The sequence below is a fragment of the Vipera ursinii genome, assembly GCF_947247035.1.
Source record: "Vipera ursinii genome assembly, chromosome: 2".
In the NCBI taxonomy this organism is placed as follows: domain Eukaryota; kingdom Metazoa; phylum Chordata; class Lepidosauria; order Squamata; family Viperidae; genus Vipera; species Vipera ursinii.
The window spans coordinates 252792924-252820866 of NC_139513.1; the positions used below are offsets into that span (position 1 = coordinate 252792924).

The following is a 27943-nucleotide window of genomic DNA, read 5'->3' on the forward strand; positions in this document are numbered from 1 at the left end:
CCCATTCCCGCTGTTTCTCATAGATGAGACTTTATGACCTGGCATAGAGGTGAATTTGCTTTAAAAGATGTATGGTCTTGTTCCTATAAGTTCTACTCTAACTCAGTGTTATCTATTAATTAGTCATCTTAAATCTCCTTAGTCTTCTGATTAAATATGAAATCGAAATGGCTTGTGACCAGGGTATCTGAAGTTGAGGATAACCTTCCCATAGGAACTTGCTTCTGGTTGTTATTTGAAAAAAAAGGAGAGGACAAAGAAAGAAGTAAAATAGGAAGAAAACAATAGCCCAATAGCCCCACTTTTACAAAGCACAATGAATTCTCTTTTTATAGGAAGATGCCAGAGATATGGAAAGAGTTTAATATAATATCAATATCTAAAGAGGAATAAGATTTTACTCCAGTAAGAAATTACAGACCAATTATCATTATTAAACTATACTATAAGCTATTTACAACAATTGGAGCTGAAAGACTGAAATTAATTATGCAAGAATTTATTGATGAGGATCAATGTGGGTTTTTACCTAAAAGACAATTAAAAGATAATGTTAGAACTGTATCATATATTTTGGAACATTTGGAAAATCATAATGAAAAACAAGCTACATTTATTTTATTTTTTGAGGCAGAGAAGGTGTTTGATAATTTGGACTGGACTTTTTTGTTTAGAGCCTTGGAAGATATGAATTTCTGAGAGAATTTTATAAAATGGGTGCAACTGATTTCTATTTCACAAACAGCGCAACTAATCATTAATGGGGATTTAACCAAAACATGTGAGATTCAAAAAAGTACAAGACAAGGTTGCTCACTTCTTTTATTTTAGTTGTTGTAATATTAAACAAGAGATATAAGACAAGATGTGATTATCATAGATGTAAATATTTTAAAAAGAGTCATACAAATTAAGAACTTTTGCAGATGAAATGATTTTGGCTTTGCCAAAGAAATTGCATTTTTGATGAGTAAATTAAAAGAATTTGGGTCACTAGAAGGTTTCAAGATTAATAAACAGAAGACAAAGATTACAAGAGCAAACAGAATTGATAAAAAACCTCAGAATAAAATGGGTTTTAAAATTGAAAGGAATGTAAAATATTTGGATATAATTATGACAAATATGAATTGTACGTTATTTCAAAATAATGATGTTAAGATGGGAAATGAAGTTTAAAAAATATGTCAAGATGGGATAAACTATTATTGTCACTCTTAGGTAGACTTTCTGTGATAAAGACCAATGTTTTACTTAGAATATTATTTTTGTTTTAGACAATACCTGAAACTAGTGTGCCTTTTAAACAATGGCAGAAAGAAATATCTAAATTTGTATGGCAAGGGAAATTTAAAAAGTAGTTTTAATCAAAAAGCATTTCAGAAATCTGGATATTTCTAAACACAGTGTAATGAAAATAAATTCAGTTGACATCACAATAAACCTTACAAATTCTACAGCTGAACATTCATGTTGCCCATATCTACCAGAGTTAGGGTGAGGTAAGAACATCAAACTACAATGAATTTCATACATTATTGTAATCCTTCGTTCTTCAATTAGAGCCTATTCCTGTCCGAAACATGGATTTTTTTCCGGGTTGAGTACTCCTTCCGGGTTGAAACTCCTTAAAAGTGCCATTGTATTCAGAATCTCAAATATACCTGTTATCAGCAACTACTATTTATAGCATCACTTTGCCATCAATACAGCGATATAACTTGTGTACAGTAAGAATTTATTTCCACATTGATGTGTGGTTACACTGTAAGTTAGCAAAGTGAGTATCTTCTTAAATTTGTTTCACAGAAATGCTGATATCTACTCAGAACTGAATTAAACTGAGTTGTGTTTTAAAGAGCAATTGCAGTAAATTACAAGTTATCAGTAAGCTTGAAAATACCTTAAAGGCAAGAGGCATACACCTTTGAAAAGTAAATGGCACCAAATTCTTTTTTTTAGTTCAGAATCAGACCTCCTTTTTCAAGGTCTTCCAAATGCCATCAGTCAATAGAGGTTATTCACCCAATTTTTTTTAAAAAAATGTTTAGCATGATCTGGAAAAACCTGGATTAAATCTTAGCCCATATTATATATTTGGAAATAGATTATTAAGCCAAGCTTTTCTCTCAAATCCAGCCTTAATGCATAATGTGGGGTTAAATATACTGGCCAAGACTGATAGTGTTATCATGCAGATTACAGAGTTATAACAAACAAAGCACAATATAAAGAGGAAAATGGTGTGCAAATTCTCAGTGCATATTATCTGTCCTCTTCAGCTATCTACTGAAATTTACTAATGTCAGATTTATGTAGCACTGTTTTTCCTAATTAGTTACCTGGTAAAAATATTCAATGGAAAAGTAGTAACAGCAATAATCTGCCTCCTCTGAGTTTGGAAAACTCGTCCTTTTATGTTATACTTTCTTTTGATCAAGGTGTCTAAACTTGGCAACTTTAAGACTTGTAGTTTTGCTCAGCCACCTGTGATTTACTGTTATTTTTCCTAACTGTAAAAATATGCCTATGTTTTACAAAGATTCTCCCATTGCATTTTAGCAAGTTCTCACTTGAGAATTAACTGAGAATTACCCAAATATTTATTATAACTTGGGAAATGTTGGGGTTTTTTTTTTACCGAAAGAACCACTATGGTATGGTTATTTATATTCAAAATTACTGAACAGTATGCAAAGAGGAATAAACATAAGTTACAAAACTCAACTGGGGAAAATGCATACACTGGAGAAGAAATGCAGCCTGGAAGAGAACAATGGGGAGCAATGTAACAATTGTCTAGCTTTATTATTGTTCCAAAATACCAATAGAGTTTTGTGCTACACATTCCCAGTGAAGAAGTTGTCTTTTTTGTGTCAGCCATAATAAACAATCCAGAATAAACAGATTTGCCCCTTTGTGTCAAAAGTGTTTACAGAAAGTCTGCCTTCCAGATTAAACAGCCACTTTGTATAAGAGTTAAGTATTTAAGGTGCTGAAGTTATTTGCACTTCCTTGAAGTAAATTCCCTTCTAAGAGGAAGAAATGGTAGCTACATAGGAATAGTAATAACTTTTAGAACTTTTGAAAGTGAATTAATGTTCTCCTAAAGAAAAAAAGAAAAAGTCATCCCAGTGCCTACTTTGTAAAGGACCTACAATGGAATTGCTCCAACTGTCCAATTTCAAAACCCCAATCACATCAATTTTTCATTACACAGTAATCAATATCTATGTAAATCAGTCCCATCTGAAGTCAAGCAGACTCTGTTTTCTGTGTGCTTTATAAGGTCCAATTCCACACAGACTGTATCTAGATGCAAAGCTAAATTAGTGACAAAGTTGAAGCAAAAACTCTCACTAAGGTCACTGTCTGGAGACCTAGACAGTGCTTTAAAACATACTGGACAAAATTACACCCCACAAGCCCAACATAAAATGTGCTTATTGACAACGATTCTGACTTACACAAGGACAATATTTAAAGCAGGTTGAACAAGCTTCTTCCGTTTCTGAGCATCATTGAAGCTATACATGCTTTTCTGCTGACGGATACAAACTGTACATCATGTGAGAGGAAAAAGGCAGTGGAGAATAACTTGCTCTGGGATTCTTTTGTTACCAATCAGTTGAATCCAATGACATAATCATTTATTATTTTCTCTGTTTGGCTTTGACTCATGAGTTTCCCTGAGGTAGGACAATTAGATTATAATTAGATTATAAATAAATGGCTTCCATTATCTGTTACACTGAGAGGTCTTTTCCTGCTTTGAAAAAGGGAGGAAATATTGTCAGGAAAGCAAATGCTTTTCAGCTGTTATACTGTGTTCTGCCTTCAGGAATCTTAATTTGCCTCCATACAAGCAGGATAATAACAATGCCATTTGTTGTCTGTAGATACATAAAACAAGGTTAATAATCTGGCATTCTATTATTAATTAAAATTAAGTGATGACTGAACAATCTTAACATCAGATTAATGGTGACTATCTACCCAGGAATGGACAACCCATGACTAAAAGCCCTCTTTTCACAACAGGCTTACCCCAAATTAACAACACAGTTTCCCACCAATTTCTGGACATGAAAAGTGTATTGTAAGCTTTAAAACAGGCATGACATCATTCAAAAGAAACAAAAATGAAAAGCCCAATCCAAATCAGGTCCACTTAGAAAAAGAAATGGAATCAAATCCATCTTCTATCCAGCCTAAACTGCTACTTCTCAAGAGTTGCCCTTGGTGTGCTGCTCGAAGGCCAATGTCACGTTTTACACTCAAAAGGGTGATTATATCTGGCACCCTGGATATAATCTCCAATGACAAATACGTTGCTCCAAATAGGTGCAGTCAAAATAGTTAGCACTGAGGGATGATAGGAACTGTAGTTCAAATCCCTGGGAGGGAATCCCAAGTTTTCCTTCTGAATATAATCATAGTGAAAAAGAAGAGCTCTGTCTTTTAAGTTATCTAATGGACTTTTTTTCCTTCAGAGAGGAGGGGAAATAATGAAAATGACACAGTCATTCATTTAATAATGGTTTAAAATTACAATGGCCCCAGCAATAGTGCTTTACAACCTGTATTTGCACTTGTGACTGTCATGCCACCCCTATAGTCATGTGATCGCAATTCAGGCACTTGCAGGATTATGCAGTCATGTGATCACATTCCTTTGCTGGTTGCAGGCAAAAAGCATCCAATGTCATGGCTGCACCTCACCTATCCAAGCTTCATAAGCTGACAGGCTGACATTAGCATGGGAGGGGGGCAGATTGGAATGTAAGGAAAGGGGAGGATGGAAGCCCAGCTGAGCCATGTGACAAGCTCCAGTCAACCAAGGTCAAGTGACGATATGCAGAGCTGGGAACCGAGCACCTGCTTCCTGAACAATATACAGGCACCTGATTGGACATTTGAAGATAACCAGGGATGGCTGGGGGGAACAGGGAACTTTTTTTTGTGTTGTTTGCATGGGAAAACCTCAGATTCAACTTACACTACTTCTGCAACCATTTAAGCTTCAGTAAAGTACACTCATGGCAAAACAAATGGCCAGGAGTCTCTTTGCTAGATGACTGAGTGGGATGGTTGACACAATGCCGAAGCAGGATTCACCTAACAACTGCATGGTTTGCTTAACAATTGTGGAGATTTGCTTAATAACTTCCATAAAAACCATCATAAATTTGTGTCTGGTCACATGGTGATTCAACTTATGACCACACCAACTTAACAACCAAAATTCCAGTCCCAATTGTAGTTATAAGTTGAAGACTACCTGTCCTCAACTAGCAAACCTGCTCAAATCTGCTGCTTCTAAGACCACACCTCCTATCATTCTCAAGTGTTAGTGGTAAGACTGACTAGCAATGATAAGAACTGAAGTTCAACATATCTTAGACATGCCAGATTGAGGAAGGCTAATGTATGATAGAGACTATGTCTTGTTAGATGTATCAGAATTTGGTCCCTGGATAAAAGGTATTTTGTGACAATTTAGTGAGAACTTGTGTGTGGTATTTGTACTGGGGACCTAATATTCTGGGTGTGGATGTTTCAAATATTATTTCCTGAGATAATGCTTCAGGCAAATCAGGTAAGACACTGTACAAAGCAGCACAGCAGTTAAAGTTTTTATTGTTAAAGTCTGGGATCTCTGGTGCCAAAAAAGATAGATGAAATAGGTGGCTGATACTGAAATATGCCTCTGATTTTCGACTGAGTTCATAGTAAGATCTGAAGGAAGCACAGATCTGAAACTGCTTTCAGTCTTTGCTTTCTACTTTCAATGTGGTTTGATCCATCTTTGGATTCTCCACCTTGTCTTCTTCAGAAATGTCACTAGTCTACAGGTGAAACTCGAAAAATTAGAATATCGTGCAAAAGTTCATTTATTTCAGTAATGCAACTTAAAAGGGGAAAGTAATATATGAGATAGACTCATTACATGCAAAGCAAGATAGTTCAAGCCATGATTTGTCATAATTGTGATGATTATGGCGTACAGCTCATGAAAACCCCAAATCCACAATCTCAGAAAATTAGAATATTACAGTACATGCAATCAATAAAACAAGGAGTGTACATAGAACAATATCGGACCTCTGAAAAGTATAAGCATGCATATGTACTCAGTACTTGCTTTGGGCCCCTGTTGCAACAGTTACTGCCTCAATGCGGCGTGGCATGGAAGCTGTCAGCCTGTGGCACTACTGAGGTGTTATGGAAGACCAGGATGCTTCAATAGCAGCCTTCAGCTCTTCTGCATTGTTCGGTCTCCTGTCTCTCATCTTTCTCTTGGCAATGCCCCATAGATTCTCTATGGGGTTCAGGTCAGGCGAGTTTGCTGGCCAATCAAGCACAGTAATCCCATGGGCATTGAACCAGGTTTTGGTGCTTTTGGCAGTGTGGGCAGGTGCCAAGTCCTGCTGGAAAATGAAGTCAATTACCTTTTGAGGCTTTCCCTCCTTATGGAGTGTGTCAATGATGGTTTTCTGCACAACTGTCAGGTCAGCAGTCTTCCCCATGATTGTGATTCCTACTGAACCAGACTGAGAGACCATTTAAGGCTCAGGAACCCTTTGCAGGTGTTATGGCTTAATTAGCTGATTAGAGTGGGACACTTTGAGCCTAGAATATTGCACCTTTTCACAATATTCTAATTTTCTGAGATTGTGGATTTGGGGTTTTCATGAGCTGTACACCATAATCATCACAATTATGACAAATCACAGCTTGAACTATTTTGCTTTGCATGTAATGAGTATCTCATATATTAGTTTCCCCTTTTAAGTTACATTACTGAAATAAATGAACTTTTGCACGATATTCTAATTTTTTGAGTTTCACCTGTATATTATTTAAGAAGAAATTCAGTCCTGTAAACCCAAGGGCTTCAAAGGTAACAACATATTCAAAGAAAAATATTCAAAGAAAAATAAAAAGATTACTCATCTTATGTGCTAAAGGTTAGAAGCAAATATGGTTGAGAACTTCACTACTATATAAGTATTTCCTAGAGAAATGACTATCGAGATTCTCAGTCATCCAGGTCATAGTTATCCCAAAGATGCTTTTTCACAAGGCAACTAGACTTTCTTGTTTTTCTTTGAAAACGTTTCGCTTCTCATCCAAGAAGCTTCTTGAGCCGAAGAAGCTTCTTGGATGAGAGGCGAAATGTTTTCGAAGAAAAACAAGAAAGTCCAGTTGCCTTGTGAAAAAGCATCTTTGGGATATTTCCTAAAGATACGAGAATATTCAGTCCATATAAGATAAACCATAAGCATTACTGTAGGTAGTCCTCAACTTACAACCATAATGGAGCCCAAAATTTCTATTGCTAAGTGAGACATTTGTTAAGTGAGTTTTGTCCTCTTTATGATATTTCTTGCCACAGTTGCTAAGTGAATCACTGCAATTTTAAATTAGTCACATGGTTGTTAAGTGACTTTGTCAGAAGGTCGCAAAAGGTGATCACATGATCCCAGGACACTGCAACTGTCATATATATGAGTCAGTTGCCAAGCTTCTGAATTTTGATCATGTGACCCTGGGGATGCTGCAATGGTTGTGAGTGTGAAAAACTGTCAAGTCACTTTTTTCAGTGCTGTTGTAAGTTTGGACAGTCATTAAATGAATGGTTGCAAGTCGAGGACTATCTGTACTTGAGTCTATTCCCAACAAGTTCCTCTTCTTTCAATATGTTTTATTAAATTTCTGCAAAAAATAAAATATAAAAAAACAAGAAAAGAAAAAAAAGGAAAGGGGAAGATGCAAAGGAATTCTTTTTTTGCCTATTTCAAACAAGTTCCTCTTTTCCTTTTAATGAACCTTGCAAAGATGCTTTTTCCACAAGTTCCCATGTTTTGAGGACTGCCACTGATGCCCTTATACCTTCCCAATTAAGTTACTGAATTTTACTCCAATTGGGTTGTCCCTGAAGAACCACCAGAAACTTCAACTGGTCCAGAAGCAGCAGGCTACTTCCTTTCTGGCTATTTGCAGTACTGCTATGATCTACTGCTCATGAAGACCTGCCAGGATATTTCTGAGGAGAATTCAAAGCCTGGTCACTATATTTAAAGCCCCATGCATCTCAGTACCTGCGTATCTGCCTTTTTTATATTGATTTTCCCATCTTACCCAGATAATCAATGAGCACTACTAGGGGTTCCCCCCCACACACCAGGACATTCAGCAGGAGTGGGTCCTTTGCAGGCATTCTTAGTTGCAGCTCCCCTCTTGTAGAAGAGCCTGTATCCCAAGGGAAGAATGGCCCTCATCTTCATAGCCTTTCAAAGGCTAGCAAAAATCTGGCTTTTCTGGAATGCCTTTCAGGACTATCAGGAGAGCCACCAATATCTATTTCAGAGAGGGAGAGAAATAGATAGACAGGATGATTTGTTATCATATGTTAGATTCTTATTACAGAAGATTTAATACTGTAATGCACTGTACAATTGCTGCTATTTTAATATCTGTAAACTGCCTAAAGCATGAGGATTGAGGTAGTAGATAAATTGCGTAAGAAATAAAATTAATAAACCCTACATTTAGAGACAGGGAACCTGTGCCCTCCAAAATCCTGCCTGAACTATCGTGTTCATGGCCCTTACTTTTAGTCACACCACTGGGGTTTCAGGGAGTTTGTTTACAGCAATATCTGCAGGTTTGTTGTCTTTCTGCTTAGGGAAAATAACAGACTATAACTAAATAGTAACAGATCAATTTCTAAAACATGCCACTGTAAAGCAGAATAGCTATAATTCTTTCAAAACATTACACTAGTACAGGGGTAGGCAACCTCGGCTCTTTTATGACTCATGGACTTCAACTCCCAGAATTCCTGAGCCAGCATAGCTGACTATGCTGCAATGGTTATAAGTGTAAAAAATGTGGCATGTTTTCCACTTATTCTAAGGTGGGAAATATATGTAAACTGAAGTCTGAACCCTCAAATCCAGTTAAAAAGTATTTGAAAACAAAAAAAAAATACTTCCCCAAACTATTCTCTTCCCCAGGAAAAAAGCTGGTTCTGTCCAATGTGCATCAGTGACCCACCACTGAAGACCTTACCCTACCAATAAAATGTTAAATGTGGCCTTTGACCATAAAAGGCTGTCCATTCCTATATTAAGTTATGATTTATTTAATTGCAGTTGTAGTGCTGGCTACAGGCCAGACAGCTTTTCCTCTGTCTCAGCTAGCAAAGAGTAGTGGTTTTTCATTTCCAATTTGCACTTATTTGAAAGGAAGGAAGGAAGGAAGGAAGGAAGGAAGGGTTTATCAAAATTTTGCACACTGTATTTTGTTCACTGAGTGACCTGATGTTCCTCCTCTGTGTTGTCTTTATCTCTCAGTATTACTTTCTAAAATGGCTGAAGAACGGAACACACAAGACCACCAAGTAAAGAATTATAAAACAGTTCACTCAAATTTCTACACAAAATGATTTTTGTTTAAAAAGATCATCCTGTTTCACATCAGACAAATATTCTATCTGTTGGGAATATTAGGTCTGGTCTGGTCTAGAATCTAGATCAAATTTAGTCTATCTTCTTGCCATGTGACACGAAGCCTGGATAGAATTTTTGTCTCTTTTGACACTCTTCTCAGGCATATCAATATCCTTAAACAAACTATAGTAAACCTGTCTGATTTTTTTTAAAAAAAGTACACCACTCTAGGAAATAAACTATAGTTTGAAAACATTTGAAATAAAATTAATAATAATAATAATAATAATAATAATAATAATAATAATAATAATAATAATAATAATAATAAGAAGAAGAAGAAGAAGAAGAAGAAGAAGTAGTAGTAGTTGGAAGGGACCTTGGAGGTCATCTAATCCAACCCCCTGCTCAGGCAGGAAACCCTATACCATTTCAGACAAATGGCTGTCAAGCCTCTTCTTAAAAACTTCCAGTGTTGGAGCATTCACCACTTCTGGAGGCAGGTTGTTGCACTGGTTAATTGTTCTAAATGTCAGGAAGTTTCTTCTTAGTTCTAGGTTGCTTCTCTCCTTGACTAGTTTCCATCCACTGCTTCTTGTCCTGCCTTTGGGCGCTTTGGAGAATAGCTTGAGTCCCTCCTCTTTATGGCAGCCCCTGAGATATTGGAATACTGCTATCATGTCACCCCTCACCCTTCTCTTCATTAAACTAGACATACCCAATTCCAGCAGCCGTTCCTTATATATTTTAGTCTCCAGTCCCCTAATCATCTATGTTGCTCTTCTCTGTACTCTTTGTAGAGTCTCAACATCTTTTTTACATCGTGATGACCAAAACTGGATGCAGTATTCCAGCTGTGGCCTTACCAAAGCATTGTAAAGTGGTATTAATACTTCACGTGATCATGATTCTATCCCTCTGTTAATACAGCCTAGTACTGTGTTGGCTTTTTTGGCAGCTGCAGTACACTGCTGGCTCATATCTAAGTAATTGTCCACTAGGACTCCGAGATCCTTCTCACAGTTACTACTATTGAGCAAGGTACCACCTATACTATACCTGTACATTTGGTTTTTCCTGCCTAAATGTAGAACCTTACTTTTTTCACCATTGAATTTCATTTTGTTAGATAGCGCCCAGTGTTCCAAGTCTGTCCAGATCCTCCTGTATCTTAAGCCTATCTTCTGGAGTGTTGGCTATTCCTGCCAGCTTGGTGTCGTCTGCAAATTTGATGAGTTCCCCATTTATCCCTTCATCCAAATCGTTGATGAACATGTTGAAGAGCACTGGGCCCAGAACAGGGCCCTGGGGCACCCCACTACATACTTTCCTCCATGTAGATGCGGTTCCATTGAGGACCACATGCTGAGTACGACTGGTCAGCCAGCTACAAATCCATCTGGTGGTGATGCTGTCTAACCCACATTTTTCTATCTTATCAAGTAGTAGGTTATGATCTACTTTATCAAATGCCTTACTGAAGTCCAAATAAATTATATCTACAGCATTCCTCTGGTCCGCTAATTTTGTCACTTGGTCAAAGAATGCAATAAGATTTGTCTGGCATGATCTGTTTTTGACAAACCCATGTTGGCTTTTAGTGATGACTTTGTTTGCATTAAGGTGTTCGCTGATTTGTTGTTTGATTATCTTTTCCAGAATCTTCCCAGGTATTGAGGTCAGGCGGATAGGCTGATAATCCAGAGTCTGATGCAGAAAATCAGATTTACAGCATTCTAGCATGGCTGCTCATGGCTGTCCATTCAGCCATCTCCAGTGAGGGAGAGTTTGCCACAATATTTCACTATTGGTTACACTGCCAAAGTATTCTTACTATTTGCCTGCTTCTTCTAAAGTTCAGTGGAAATCTATCAACCTGTTACGTTAAATCTTACACCTACTCCTGCCTTCCAGATAACACGTCTTTGTCTTTTGCTTTGTGAATGCTCTTCAAATATTTGAAGAGTGCTTTCCTGTGAATTCTTGGTCAGCCTAGGCTAATTGCAGGGAATTTCTTAGTCATTAACAAACAACCACACAATAGAAGCCCTAGTCAAGGAGGGGGGGAAACAACTGGCAAATGCTGCTGTGAATCCACAGAAGTTTACATGCCTTGAAAACAAACTTTTGAAGATGAGGCATAGTCATCAAATGAAATTACTAGGCGTTTTAGTCTGACAGATCAGCAGAAGCAGTGCTAATAGTAATGGTTAAACCCTTTTTATGCTTTGGATGCATGTTATACCAGAAAAACTCCTCTAGTTCATGAGAATAAACACACTGGGTGTATCCATTCAACAGATCCACCTAGGCTTTATTCTGAAGTGCTGAACTGATAAATATTCCTCTGGTTATGCTGCTGAAACACAAGAATGTTTCATCTAATATTCCCGTAACCTTCAATGACCTTATAACTCTGAAAGAAGCAATATCTTACACTTCAGAAAAAAAATCTATAATAATGGAATATGTACAATAAGGTCTCAGAATAGCCGTGTTGTTCTCACTTTTCCACTGTATTTTAATCCAGCCTTCTCCAGTTTGGCATCATTTAGTTGTACTGAAACTAAACTCCCAGAATTGTGACTGCCCATTTTCAGCAAAGAGTAACAAATCAAAGAAATCTGTTTTTAATGCTTCCAGAACTATATGTGTAGGGCATTGGAGGAGAGATTTTATCTTGAACAGAAGCCCAATAGAGAAAAAGAACAGTTTGAAGGCTTAATCTTCACTCCACGGGGGAAATAGTTTGCTTAATAATTGCCTTGAATTGTGAAATTATGGCAAGTAAGAAAATGTATTTGAATTTAGATTAAAACTCCAATGGGAGATTGCCAGATTAGAACATATTTAAAAAGGAAGAATGGATGATTATTTGATGGGGAGGTAATAAGTGGATAGCTTGATAATATCAGCAGGACTTGGTCTGTCTTTTATCTTGTTTTTTTTTTTAAAAAAAACAGAATTGTTATGATAAACCTAATTTTAGAATTTATGCTAGTATTTTTGAGGGTTTCCATCTCAAAATGTCAGATCATGTCATCAGCTTTCAAAATAAAGCAGTTCTGGGTTACATACAATTCTGGAGGAATATACTTCTAGGTTTCCAGATTAATTTTTCTGCAGCTGCTTTTCTGACATTTGGCACTTTTTCTTTATCCACCTCTAGAAAACTAGTTTCTTTCAGGACACTTCAAACAATTTGTTCACTAAGATTCAATTTTAGTTGTGTCTAAAACCAGCCATATAAAATACTTTCACAAATATCTGTCTGTAAAGGTTCTTTAGCTGCATGAGTTATGGGACTCTTGAATTAATTATTAAGCATTTTCTGGTAAATAAGTCTACTAGTGTGGATTACATAGTAACCCTTTAAGAGAAGTCTACAGAATGTTTATAGGACTGCAGGGAACAAACGCAATAATAAATCAAAATGGGGAGCTGCAAATGTAATTTGAATATTGGCACCCTAACACATATCCTTCAACAGTGGGGCATTGGGGTGGGAATATCCCAAAGCAAATCATGAAAGTCTTTCTTCAAGCCACTATCTCTTAGGTTACCACTTCTCAAAAATGTTTGTAAAATAATTGAATGTAAATCTCACTTCCTTGATGAATAACTAGAACATAAAGCCCTAAATGGCATGGGTCCGGATTATCTTAGGAAGCACCTGCTGCCAGCGTCAACTCCCCATCGTCCTGTGCGCTCCCACAGGGAAGGTCTCCTCAGGCACTCCTTGACCGGCGGGTGATTCCCAGGGGGAGAGCATTCTCGGTGGGCACGCCTGCCCCCTGGAATCAGCTGCCGGTGAAACTCCGGATCGCCCCCGACTTTTGTTCGTTTCTCCGAGACCTAATGGCAGAAAGTTTCTCCAAGACCTAATGGCAGAAAGTGAAGAGGAACTAAAGAGCCTCTTGTTGCGAGTGAAGAAGGAGAGTGCAAAACTTGGGTTGAAACTAAACATTAAGAAAAGCAAGATCATGGCATCCGGCCCTCTCAATTCCTGGCAAATAGATGGGGAAGAAATGGAGGTAGTGACAGATTTTATTTTCCTGGGCTCCAAGATCACTGCAGATGGGGACTGTAGCCAAGAAATTAAAAGACGCTTGCTCCTTGGGAGGAAAGCCATGTCAAATCTAGACAGCACACTAAAAAGCAGAGACATCACCCTGTCAACAAAAGTGCGTATAGTCAAGGCGATGGTCTTCCCAGTTGCAGTGTATGGCAGTGAAAGCTGGACCATAACAAAGGCTGAGCACCAAAGAATTGAAGCCTTTGAACTATGGTGCTGGAGAAGACTCCTGCGAGTCCCTTGGACTGCAAGGCGATCAAACCGGTCAGTCCTTGAGGATATCAACCCTGACTGCTCTTTAGAAGGCCAGATCCTGAAGCTAAAACTCAAATACTTTGGCCACCTAATGAGAAGGAAGGAGTCACTGGAGAAGAGCCTAATGCTGGGAAAGATTGAGGGCAAGAGAAGAAGGGGACGGCAGAGAATGAGGTGGCTGGATGGAGTCACTGAAGCAGTAGGCGTGAGCTTAAATGGACTCCAGAAGATGGTAGAGGACAGGAAGGCCTGGAGGAACATTGTCCATAGGGTCGCGATGGGTCGGACACGACTTCGCAACTAACAACAACAACAACAACAACCGAGACCTAAAAACCTGGCTATCTGAGCTGGCCGGCCTGGACTGAGGGGTTTTTAAGGTTTTAAATTCAATTTTAAAGTGTTGGGGCTATTAATTTAATTGTACTTTAATCTGTATATTGTATTTTTTAATTTGCCCTGTAAACCGCCCTGAGTCCTTCGGGAAAAGGGCGGTATACAGTATAAATCGAATAAAATAAATAAATAAAAAAAATACTGTAAATAGACAAATAAATATGACAAAGGAGGCACTTCATGGTATTTAATCCCAATTGCAGAATCTTTTCTTAATATAATTTTCTCATGGGAAAACTTATTTGGGCACAATTTAAAGACAGCCATTATTCTGTGATTGCACAAGTTGGATCCAAGTGTTTTTGTATTTTTAAAAACACAAATGCAGTCCTCCCTACTCTTAATTTCTGTTGTTCTAAACATGCTTTCATAGGAAGACTTATACTTCAGGATTAATGGCAAGTAGATCACAGAGCTCCTCCATCTGACCAAAGATCATCAATCAATCAGAATAGAGCTGGAAGAGACCTTGGAGGTCTTCTAATCTAGTCCAACGTCCTGCTCAAGCAGGAGACCTTATACCATTTCAGACAAGTGACTATCAGTCTCTTCTTAAAAACCTCCAGTGATGAATCACCCACAACTGCTGATGGCAAGCTGTTCCATTAGTTAATTGTCCTCACTGTTAAGAAGTTTCTCTAATTCCAGGTTGCTTCTCTCCTGGATTAGTCTCCATAATTGTTTCCTGTCCTGCCCTCTGTTTCTTTGGAAAATAAGTTGACCCTCTCCTCTTTGTGGCAACCTGCAAAATACTGCTATCATATCTCCCCACCCCTAGTCCTTTTCTCTAGACTAAAGGTAAAGGTAAAGGTAAAGTTTCCCCCGCACATACGTGCTAGTCGTTTCCGACTCTAGGGGCCGGTGCTCATCTCCGTTTCAAAGCCGAAGAGCCAGCGCTTGTCCGAGGACATCTCCGTGGTCATGTGGCCGGCATGACTAGACGCCAAAGGCGCACGGAACGCTGTTACCTTCCCACCGTAGTGGTCCCTATTTTTCTACTTGCATTTTTACGTGCTTTCGAACTGCTAGGTTGGCAGAAGCTGGGACGAGTAACAGGCGCTCACTCTGCTACGCGGCACTCGGGATTCGACCCGCCAAACTGCCGACCTTCCGATCGACAAGCTCAGCATCCTAACCCACTGAGCCACCGCGTCCCTTCTCTAGACTAGCCATGCCCAAATCCTACAATTTTTCTTCACACGTTTTAGTCTCCAGGCCTTTAATTATCTTCTTTGCACTTTTTCCAAACTCTCAAAACTAGATCCAGTATTCCAGGTGTGGCTTTACTAAGGCTTTACAAAGCAGTAATAATACTTCATGTGATTTTGATTCTATGTCTCTGTTTATATAACCAATGATTGTATTAGCTTTTTTGGCTGCTGTCATGACTCCTAGGTCCCTCTCACACATACCGTTTTTGAGCCAGGTTTTGCCTAATTTGTACTTGTACTTTTGGTTTTTCCTGCCTAAGTGTAAAATCTTGCTTTTCTCTACATTAAATTTCATTTTGTTGTATAGGTCCCATTTTCAAGTCTGTCAAGATCTTTTTGGATCCTGAGTGTTGTGTAGTGAGTTCTTTGCTGACAATAAGCGAGACGAGAGGTTGCAAACAGGAACATTGCTTTATTGAGGCAAACAGGAACAGAACTGAAGCAGAGGCTTCTGAACAGCTACTTATATGGTTGGCCACTAGGCGGCAGCCAATAGGTTTAAAGGAACCCATTCCCGCCCCAAATCATCCAATGATCTTCTTGGAGACAGCAAGTCTGGCTACTCAGTGACCGTTACACAGACACACCAATTAAGCAACCTTAAGCAGCATTCAAGCGGACACGTTCAAGTAAAATCCCAATACATTTTATTTATTTATTTATTACATTACACCCCTCCCCCCTAGAATGTACATACATTATTTAAGAATATAATCTTGTAAATATTGCAATGGTTTACATGACCTTTCAGAACGCCTGGGGGATCCAGGCAACTTCCTGTCTACCAGCTTGCCCGCCTGGCTGGGTAGACCTCGGTTCTTAGGTTCACATGAGTCGGATTGACTTGAGTCCCTTTGGCTGGCCATTCCTGGTCAGCCCAACCCAAAGTCCAATGAGGTAGCTGTGTCACCAAAGCTGTTGCCGTATTTGAGTTGACTTTCCCCGTCAGGAGACCCATGTTGCACTCCCGGACTTTGTTCATCTACAACCACCTCCCCGTTGTACTGACTGCTTGAGTCCTCACAGCGTGTGAACTGTCCTGTTTGGCTGCCAGTTTCCAGCCCTAATTGCGGACCTGCCATGAAGTCCTCGTTTAATGGCCATTCTTCAAAACGCTTCTGCAGCTGATCAATATGGTGGTGAACAACTCACCGCCCCCATCCATAGCCTCCTCGTAATAAAAAGGTCCTGAAATTTTGACAATTTTACCCAGCACCGACAAGTTCCCAAGCCCATAGTTCCGGGTCCACACCCCATCACCCCCTTGGAGCCTTTGGGCGGGTGGTGTCTGCTGCAACCCGGTCAGGATGTAACCGGTCCAGTTTCGTGATTAGCCTTCTCCCCCAGCGAAGCTCTGCTGGGCTCTTGCTCGTTGCTGTGCAAGGCGTAGTGTGCTGGCAAAGCAAAAAATCAGCCAGCCTATTGTTCTGTACCAGCCTGCTACGGGCCCTGCAAAAAAGGAAGGGACAACCCCTTTTACAAGAAGGCAAGAGGCTGGAACTAAGCCTGCCAAATTTATTAACATAAAAACATAAACAGAGCAAACAGAGCAAACACGAACCATGAAACAGGAGCTATTCAAACGGTTGCATTCAGCAAACCAGCCCTCCCACACATTCCCCTTTTAAACAGTTCAGGGCGTGGCTTCTCTCTGCCTCCTTCCGAGGTGCCCCATTGCCTTCCTCTGTTTACTCCTGATTGACTGCCTCCTGCGTTGGGCGTCCTTGAACAGGGCCAGCTATGGGTCATCTTCATCTACGCTGTCAGGCTCACACAGCTGGGTCTGCGTCGTGACCAGATGGGAGGGGCCTGCCTGAGGGCTCTATGGAGCCTTAATATTATTCTCAGCAAGCTCTTCAACACCCCCTCCTCCTCCTCTGAATCGTCTGACCCAACTGCCGAACCCACAGGCTGACCCTGAATCACAACACCTATGCTGCCAATCTCCGGTCACAATATGCTCGAGTGACTCCTTTGTAGTGCCTGATTAATGGTGCACAAATCCAGACCTCCCCATTGGCCTTAAGTGGCATGACAATGGGAGTTCATCCCCATCTACAGGCTGCAGTACCCCCTGACTGACTAGCTTGTCTAGCTCTGCATCAATTTTGTGTTTTAGTGCAAATGGCACTCTACGGGGCTTGATCCTAATAGGCGTTACAGCAGGATCAAGCTTAAAAGCTATCAGAGGGCCCTTGTACTCTCCCAGGGTCATGTCAAAAACATCTGCAAATTCCTCGCATACTGATGCCAAGTTCACTGTTTGTGTCCGGTGGATCCCAGTTACTTGAATGCCCAGTGCATCAAACCAATCAAGCCTTATTAAGCTCGTTCTCTGGCCCTCTACCACAATCACATCTAAGGCCCCCGAAAACCCCTTGAATTTGACGGCCAAGGTGGCCTCGCCTTTGACAGCTACTCAGGAATTCTGGAAGTCAGTTAGAATGTTGGATGGCCTAAGCTTGGCCCACCTCTTGCTGCGGTTGCACACAAACTGGAAAGTCTCCAGGGAAATAATGGATACAGCTGAACCAGTGTCCAGTTCCATCCTGCAAGGAACACCTTGCAGCTCGACTTGAAGCCGAAGTTTTGGCTTAAGGGGACAGCGAGCTCCAGTGCGGCAAACACTCGGACGACTAGAGCAGAACCCTACTCTATGCTGCCCCAGGGCCCCGGTACCTCTCCTGATCAGATTGTCCAATTGGTGGTCCTTCTGGCGACCTCTACAGACTGCTGCGATGTGGCCAGATTTTCCGCAGGCCCGACATGTGGCTGTCCAGAATCGGCAGTCTGATCGCTGGTGGCGGCTGCCACAGCCCAAACACCAAAGGAAGAGTACTGCCTTGTAAGGGGCCTTCAGTTCCTTGTCGTGGTGCCATTGGATCTTGTCAACTTTGTGGTCAGTCAACGTCTTCTGAATGCTCAGCGTCCTTGTGGTGGACAGCTTCCTCGTGAGGAGTACTTTTGGCGGGCTGCAATGCCTTCATAGCCCTGGTGGCGGCTTCGTCCACCATGACTTTTTTTAGGGCTTCCTGGAGCAAGAGAATCTCTTTTGCAAAAAGTTTTTGTTGAAACTCTCTGCTCCTTATCCACAGACGAGTTGGTCCCAAAGCCTTTCTTCCAAGTCCAAAAATTGGCACAGGTGCGAAGCTTGCCTCAACGCCACAATGAATTCTGTGGCCGTCTTGCTGGGTTGTTGAACTCACTGTCCAAAGGCATGCCTCCATGCTATCACCAACAGCTTCAGTTGGAAATGGTCACCAAGTCATTTCTTCAGGTCTGCGTAACGGACTCCAGCTGCACCGGTGCAACTAAGTTCTCCACAATGTTGAACGCTGCAGACCCACAGACACAGAGGAGTGTTGCGGCCTTCAGGCCATCTTCAGCAATTTGGTTGGTGTGGAGGTAGTTCTCTACTCTTGAAATGTAGGACGACCATCTCTCTGGGTGAGTGACATCAAATTCCTCAAGCTTTCCAATCTTCGCCATGGTGGAAGGTCGTCGCGGCTCAGGTCTCACATTGCCTCATGCTGCTTCTCTTCGTAAGCTCTGGAACTGATCCGCAGGCGGTGTGGTTGCTAGCGTGGCTTGCTAGGCAGACCGAGGGGGGGAACGCGGTCGCTGCCAGGTGCTAAGCTGGCTTCACTCCCTAGTGACTTCAAGCTCTTTCGTAAAAGCAGCATCCCACCTTTGTCATCAGTGTTGTGTAGTGAGTTCTTTGCTGGCAATAAGCGAGATGAGAGGTTGCAAACAGGAACATTGCTTTATTGAGGCAAACAGGAACAAAACTGAAGCAGAGGCTTCTGCGCAGCTACTTATATGGTTGGCCACTAGGCGGTGGCCAATAGGTTTAAAGCAGTGATGGCAAACCTTTTAGGTGGGCGTGGCCCATTAGATGGGTGTGGCCAGTTGGGTGGGCATAGCCCATTGGGTGGGCATGGCTGTGGTGATAATGGCAGACTGGATGGGACTAAAAAGTTCAATCAATCAATTCCCACTTTGTGAGATCGATCTTTTTTTCCCCATGAGTTGAAATTGATTGATTGAACCTTTTTTTTTTGCACACGGCAGCGGAGGCCTAAAGCGAAAAAGTTTTATAAAACCCAGCTGAAGGCCTGGGACCGGAGCAATGTCGCGCGTGCCCACAGAGAGGACTCTGCGTGCCAACTGTGGCATGCGTGCCACAGGTTCGCCACCACGGGTTTAAAGGAACCCATTCCTGCCCCAAATCATCCAATAATCTTCTTGGAGACAGCAAGTCTGGCTAGTCAGGGATCGTTACACAGACACACCAATTGAGCAAGCTTAAGCAGCATCCAAATTAACACGTGAAACAGTTCAAGTAAAATCCCAATATATTACACCGAGCTTGTTTTCTGGGGTTTTGGCTATTCCTGCGAACTTAGTGTCATCTGAAAATTTGATGAGTTCCCCTTCTATTCCCTCATCTAAATCATTTATGAAGATGTTGAACAATATTGGGCCTAAGACGGCACCTTGTGGTTGCCTGTTGCTTACTTCCCTCACTGTATATGTAGTAATAAGGACAACTCATTGAATGTGGTTTGTCAGCCAGTTACAAATCCATCTAATAGTGATGCTGTCTATCCCACATGTTTCTAGCTTACGAAGAAGTAGGTTGTGGTTTACTTTGTTGAATGCCTTGCTGAACCCTAGCATACTATGTCCACAGCATTTCGCTGGTCTACTAATTTAGTCACTTTGTCAAGGAATGAAATAAGATTGATTTGGCATGATCTGTTTTTAACAAACCAAGGAAAGGGGAGGGGCTCACTGGATCCATGGGCACAGGAGATTGTGCCAAACTCTCAGGGACAAATGAAACTGGCATATGATGAAGTAGCCTGAGCAATTGGGACAATATAGAGGAAATTTATTTCTCCCTTCCTACCCCTTCATATGACCAAAATCTCTTTGAAATACTATATAGATTACAAAGAAAGCCCAATTTCCCAAAAGCCCTTCCCTCTCATTGATAGATTTATAGCTGGTTTTTACTATGTGAAAATTTTTTTACAATTTTTACACAATCATTACATATATAGACATAGATATATGAACAGATATAAATATATGCAATATCATACAAGAATTAACAAAGGTTTTTTTGGAAAATCCTTCTTTTACTAGGCAGAAAATAAGTGTACAGAAAAGCGACATTATTATTTTCTTTCTATTACACAACTTTTTCCTTGTATTTCCCTGCAGAAGCCACTGCATATGCTTACTGAAAAAAACATAGTGACAAATGTGTTTCTGATCTCCTGTGGCTAATCCAGGAAATGTGAAGCATTTTAAAAGACAACGTCACCATGGCGAGAGGATATGGCATCAGTGTTGGTAAGGAATATACAGTACATATTGGACATTTCACAATCATATTATTGTATTTCAATGGCATTCCTATGTCTAATGGGAAGCTGATGTATTCATCCAAAGATAGCCAAAGAAAAACCTTGGCACCTGCTCCAGAGGCAATCAATGTGGCTCAAATCCAAAGCCCCAAAGGTGGGTAGTAGTTGAAGTTTCCAGTAGCTAAAGATAGCAAGTATGACAGCCCACAGCCTTCCATGACAAAATTCTCAAAGTGCTGTACAAGTGAGAGGCAACAGAAGAAGCCATTTCTGAATTGACAAGATAATTTAAATAACTCTTGTATGAAGTCAGCTTTCAGTTTAGCTGAGTAATATCTTTGCCAAAGGAGAGTTTGAAACTTCTCAGTTACATGGAGTATCCACAGAAATAATACAAGCACAGTCAGCTAAAAAGGTTCATATGAAAAAAATCAGTGACACAAGGACATTTGGAACAAAGGGGTATTTTTTTGTTTGTTTGTTTTTTACAATCTGGCTGGGTATTTGCACACTATGATCTGCAAAAGAAAGAACTATATTAAAAAGGCTGGCCAATGACTAACTCTGGAAGAGCAGAATAGTCATTAAACTTTATTTTCCTGGGCAATGACATCTCCAGAGGTCAAACAGGTCAGCCTGATGAAAGCAACATTGAACCATTGCAACACAAGCCCAAGAATTTGTGTACATGCATCATTACGCCACAGCATATCCAAAAGAGACAGAGCTTGCAGCACAGAGATATAGTGTTGCTTTCATCATTTTAAGAAAAGCAAAAGATTGTGGATATTCATATTCCTATGAATTGTTTTTATTATTTATAAAGCATTTTGATGCCAAGTAGTGTTTAGGTTCGGGGCATGTATTTAAATCAATTATGCCTAAGTCCAGAGGAAAACATGAAGTTGCAGTTGGACAATCATGCAGCAACTTGATAAAATCAAACGAAGCAGTGCCAAAAACTGCCTTTGCAGCAAAGAGTCTCACTCAAGATTACTCTTAACTCCCAAGATATACCCATTGGTCCTGCATCAAATGATGACCTTAAAGCATGAGCCTTTAAAAAAGGAGCACAGCGGCTTTAGTGGCTGTATTAACTTCAGGAATCGACTTCTTAAAGAAACTGCATTCTTTCCAAGCTGGCCTTAAAGCCTATAAAAATGTCTACTTCAATAAAAAGAATACAAATACTGCATTCATGCAAAATACAAAACTTTTCTCCTGAATCAGGAAGAAGTAAAAGATTGTTGAAATATTACACATATGATGTATATGCTTTACCATTTAGATCTTATGAGGAATATGCACCTTTATATTGCTGCAATCTGGGAAGAAGCATGAAATCATACAGGTCGTTTACCATAAAGGATGGCTCATGTGTTCACAGCTGTCCTATGAATAAGGAGAGGGGGGGAGGGAAAGAACACCAAAAGTTGTAAAACCTTAATGTTCATAATACTCATTATATTTATATTTTTATTATAATGAAAATAAAATGAAAAACACTGTGAGGCTGATATACAGTAGTATGTATATCAGGGGTGTCAAACTCAATTTCATTGAGGGCCGCATCAGCATTGCGGTTGCGCTCAGGGGGTCGGGTGGGTGTGGCCTACTGGGTGGGCATGGCTAAAGTACTTATGGCTTACTGGGTGGGCATGGCCAGCTCTACATCATTGCCATCAAGGGTGCCTATAGAGGCCTGGGCAGGAATGGGACAGATCTGAGGGTCTCTGGCAGGAGGAGGGTCTCTGGGCCAGGGCCAAGGCAGTGGGGGCCGTTCCCTTACTGTTTCCAGGATGGCTTTGCGGGCCGCATGAAACCACGTCACGGGCCGGATCTGGCCCCCGGCCTTGTGTTTGACATGTCTGATGTATATGTATTACCACAAATACATTGTGTCCTTTGCAAATTAGCAGATGTTGACAAAACAATAAATTCTAGTAGAGAGATCAGCTCATCTTCTTAGGAACATGTGAAATAATTGGGTTGGAAGGGACACTGGAGATCTTCTAGTACAACCCCCCCTTGTTGAAGAAGGACCATTCTGGACAAATGACTTTTCAGCCTCTTTTTGAAAACCTCCAGTGATGGAGCACCCACAACTTCCAACATAAGCCATTCTACAGATCAATTGTTCTCACTGTCAAGAAATTTCTCCTTGGTTCTAGGTTGGATCTCTCTTAATGATCTACCCATTGCTTCTTGTTCTGACTTCAGGTAATTTGGAGTAGGCAAATTACAGCCCCTCAAGTACTGGAAGATAGCTATCATATCATCTCCTAGTCTATTCATTAGACCAGACCTACCTAATTTCCTCAATTGTTCATCATATGGTTTAGCCTCCAGACCCCTAATAATCTTTGATGCTCTTCTCTGCATTCTTTCTTGGGTCAAAACATCATTCATGTATCATAGTCTCCAGAACAGTATTCCAAGTGTGGTCTCACCAGTTCAACATAAGTGGTACTATCACTTCAAGTGACCTTGAAACTATCCCTCTGTTGATGCAACCTAGGAATGCATTAGCTTTTTTGGCAGCTGCAGCACATTGCTGCTGGCAAATTTGCTATTATTGAGCCAGGTATCACCTATTCTATATCTGTGCATTTGGTTTTTCTTGCTTATATATAGGATCTTACTTTTCTCATCACTGAATTGCATTTTGTTGGAATGCAAACACAAATGAGTAGGGCTCACTCAAGATCCTTCTGAGTCTTGAGATTATCATCTAAACTGTTGGTTATTCCCCCAGCTTAGTGTCATCTGCAAATTTGAGGAGTTCCCCTTTTATCCCCTCATCTAGATGATTTATGGAGATGTTGATGAGACCTAAGACAGAACCTTGAGATACCCCACTACATGCTTCCCTCCGTGTAAATGTGGTTTGTTAGGTTAGTAAATGACAGCCTTTGCTTTAAGCAGAACAAATAGAAGATAGGCCCAAGAATTAAAAGTGCTTTCCTACTCATTATTCTCCTCCCTCACCTAGGCTTATTCACTGGTTTGGCATCTGTTGCAGATGTCCTATTTGTTCATCAGACCTTAAATGAGCTCTAATACCTGAACTGCAGGTTCTAACTCTTTCATTCTGTGAAGTACACCCATATTTATGAACATAATCATATGAATTACTATTCCTATAACTTCATACTGTATCATGGTCAGCTGTCTAGAGTTTGTGAAGTTTAAAGCTCTGGGTTAAATTAGAACGTTTAATAAGAGATTGTGATTTGGTTATATAACAAGGTATTTTTTAGGACTGTTAACTACTTAAGAATTTTTAAATAAAATTATCTAATTAGTTAATTACTTTGATCTACATTCATTCAGACTTTTGAAGCAGTACTAAGAAGAATGAGGTACAATCCAAACTCAGTTATGAAATACATAGCTTCATTTTGGGCAGGGACACTCCCTGTCTCTCACCTAACTTACTCATAAGGCTGTTATAAGATATATAGGAGAGAGGGAAGAATCAGGAATATTCCCTTAAATTCTTAAAAGACAAGAAAAAAATGTAAACAAATATAGCATTTAGTAAATTTAAAGAAGTCTACCAAAAATGCCCCTCTGGATTCTACATAGGACAAACAACACAAACTTTGTACAAAAGAATTAACTGACACAAGTTTGACATCAGGATTCAAAACAAAGTCAAAGTAATACCAAAACATTTCAATCTCCCAGGCCACTGTTTTGCAGATTTCAAAATGATCACTTTGGGGAAAAAAGGATTTTAACAACACAATTGAGCAAGAGACTGCTGAACTTTATCTCAAAATGTCTCAACATACACAATGAGTTTTTAACACATTACAATTGTTAATTGATAAGGTACTTCTCATCTGCACCATATTGAACCTGTATTTGCATAACCAACCTGCCTCCTCCCCCCCGCCCAATTTAGATCCTATATCAGTCAGGCCATTCTATATATCTTGTGCGGCTGGTTGCGAGGCCGGATGCGGGCGTCCGTCGGATCGCCGGTGAGTGGTCTCGAGGCCCCACTGAATGTCGGGCCTGCCGGGCCTGACATGCCGCCCCCTCTACCCAGGGTCCTCCTGCAGGGGTAGAAGACAACTGCCAGGAGAGATAGTGGGTAGCAGGGTGCGCTCTGCTTATGCTCAGATGCCGCTTGGGTGAGGGGGAGGGGCTTCCTGCCGCTCCCGGGGTCTAGCGTTTGCAAGGGGGAGGGGAAGGGGCTTAGAGGCTCTTGTGGTGGGAAGGGAGAGTCACGTTGGAGGGGGGACTGGACTAAGGAGGCTTGAAGTTGCTTTGCACGAACGGGGACGCTCAATTGATTTATGTACTATTTTCCGGCGTAAAAGACGACTGGGCGTATAAGATGACCCCCCAACTTTTGAGAAGATTTTCATGGGTTAAAAAGTCATCTTATACGCCGGAAAATACGGTATCTCCAGTGAAATCAGTAAGACTAAATAGAGGTGTTTTGTCACAAAGGCCATATTTAGCAGTCTCTTTTCTCATTCCTAGTTACAATTAAAGTCAAAGGACCAAAACAGCTTCCCCAGAAGTCAACTGTTTTAACCCAATTATACCATAATAATTAAAATTGATCTTCAAAGATTAAATAACTAAAGGTGGCCATTGAAGAAAGACAAAAGCCAGATAATATCCAGATAAATGTATCTGGGTACAAAGATGACTAAATAGGAAAATCACAATTGCTCTCTCAGTCTCTCCAGCTGTTTTGAATAGCTAGTATACTATACTGTGATTATGGTATTGGACAGACATTGGAAGAGTTCAATCAAGAATTATTGCTGGAGGAAAAACTTAGGAGAGAGAGAGAATTATGTATACTGTCGGTAGCTACAAAAGGTAGAACACAAATGTAACCAGAAAGTAATACATTTCAATTTATCAGAATCTCTGACAATCCAACAATTAAATGTAAATATAATTGCCAGCATTAATAACAAGGTAGCTATGGAAGTTCATTTACTTATTTGGGGCAAACACTATAACTGAATCGATTCCACATTGCCCAGTAGTTCTTATGGGAGGAAAATGGAAGAAGGAGTACTGTCTAAATTCTGCAATGCCTACAGAAATTGTACGATAGAAACTTCAGAAATAAACTTTAACAAACAGCAATCAATTTAAATGAGCTAAGCAAATTGATGGTATGAGCCAAATAGAATTCAGCTTCACAGACAAGTTGATGCTTGCATGATTGATATTATTATAATGGTATAATAGAATAATAAAGCTTTTCCTGCTGGGTGGCATTCAGGAAGTGTTTTTAAGAAACACAGTAAAATAAAAACATTTTAATAATTTGGCAATAATTATTAAAAAAGAAAGTAAGTCCCAGAAACATTGAAAGATTCCATTAAAAGACTACTAACCATACTGAAAGGTTCTGGTCACTATTTAGAGGATTTCTCTGTATACCTTACTTTTTGTTTTAATTTTATATTTTTACTCTGTTCCAGGTTGTCCAGCCCCTTCATGGATTACTGCCTTGTCGTGGTGAAGGGGCTTGCGTAATTCAATGAAGCTATGAGCTATGCCGTGCAGGGCCACCCAAGACGGAAAGGTCATAGCAGAGAGTTCTGACAAAACGTGATCCACTGGAGAAGGAAATGGCAAACCACTCCAGTATCTTTGCCATGAAAACCCTATGGACAGTACCAAAAGGCAAAACGATATGATGCTGGAAGATGAGCCCCTCAGGTCGGAAGGCGTCCAATATGCTACTGGGGAAGAGCAGAGGGCTAGTACTAGTAGCGCCAGAAAGAATGAAGCGACTGGGCCAAAGCCGAAAGGACGCTCAGCTGTGGATGTGTCTGGTGGTGAAAGGAAAGGCCAATGCTGTAAAGATTTTTTCTCCATATGAACCTGGAATGTAAGATCCATGAATCAAGGCAAGCTGGACGTGGTCAAACAAGAGATGACAAGAGTGAACATCGACTACTGCGGGCAAGAAACCCTCAGAAGAAATGGAGTAGCCTTCATAGTCTATAAAAGAGTAGGAAAAGAAATACTGGGATACAATCCCCAAAATGACAGAATGATCTCAGTTCGAATCCAAGGCAAACCATTCAATATCACAGTAGTCCAGGTCTATGCCCCAACCACCAATGCTGAAGAGGATGAAATTGACCGGTTCTATGAAGCCCTACAGCACCTTATAGAACTAACACCAAAAAGTGATGTCCTTATCATCATGGGGGATTGGAATGCTAAAGTAGGAAGCCAAAAGATAACCGGAATAACAGACAAGATTGGCCTTGGAGTACAAAATGAAGCAGGGCACAGGCTGATAGAATTTTGTCAAGAGAATACGATGGTGATAACAAACACTCTTTTCCAACAACCCAAGAGACGGCTCTACACATGGACATCACCAGACGGTCAACACAGAAATCAGATTGACTATATGCTCTGCAGCCAAAGATGAAGAAGCTCTATACAGTCAGCAAAAACAAGACCAGGAACTGACTATGGCTCAGACCATGAGCTTCTCATTGCAAAGTTTAAGTTTAGGCAAAGAAAGCAAAATGGCTGTCTGAGGAAGCTTTGCAAATAGCTGAGGAAAGAAGGGAAATGAAAGGCAATGGAGAAAAAGAAAGATACACCCAATTGAATGCAGAATTCCACAGAATAGCTAGAAGAGATAAGAATGCCTTCTTAAATGAACAGTGGAAAGAAATTGCAATAGAATAGGGAGGACCAGAGATCTTTTCAAGAAAATTGGAGAGATGAAGGGAACGTTTAATGCAAAAATGGGCATGATAAAGGACCAAAATGGCAGGGACCTAACAGAGGCAGAAGAGATTAAGAAGAGGTGGCAAAATTACACAGACAAAACTAGAATGAGCTTAACGGCCCTGGTAATGACAATGAGGTGGTCACTGACCTCGAGCCAGACATCCTAGCATGTGAAGTGAAGTGGGCCTTAGAAAAAGTGAGCAACAACAAAGCTAGTGGAGGTGACAGTATTCCAGCTGAGCTATTCAAAATCTTAAAAGACGATGCAGTAAAAGTGCTACACTCAATCTGCCAGCAAATTTGGAAAACTCAACCTATATGCGGGTCAAGAAGCAACAGTAAGAACTGGACACGGAACCACTGATTGGTTCAAAATTGGGAAAGGAGTCCGGCAAGGCTGTATACTGTCACCCTGCCTATTTAACTTATATG

General features: G+C 40.4%; 1 long non-coding RNA gene across 1 annotated transcript in view; it reads right to left on the reverse strand.

Moving 5' to 3' along the window:
- Positions 1–873: 873 nt before the first annotated feature.
- Positions 874–27943, reverse strand: part of LOC310633525 — a 45626-nt gene continuing 18556 nt past the window's right edge. Inside the window, exons 2-4 of the long non-coding RNA XR_014491019.1 lie at positions 22079–22162; positions 8146–8364; positions 874–3893 (exon numbers count right to left, since the gene is read on the reverse strand). This is a non-coding gene — a long non-coding RNA (uncharacterized lncRNA). The remainder of the gene's footprint in view (positions 3894–8145; positions 8365–22078; positions 22163–27943) is intronic.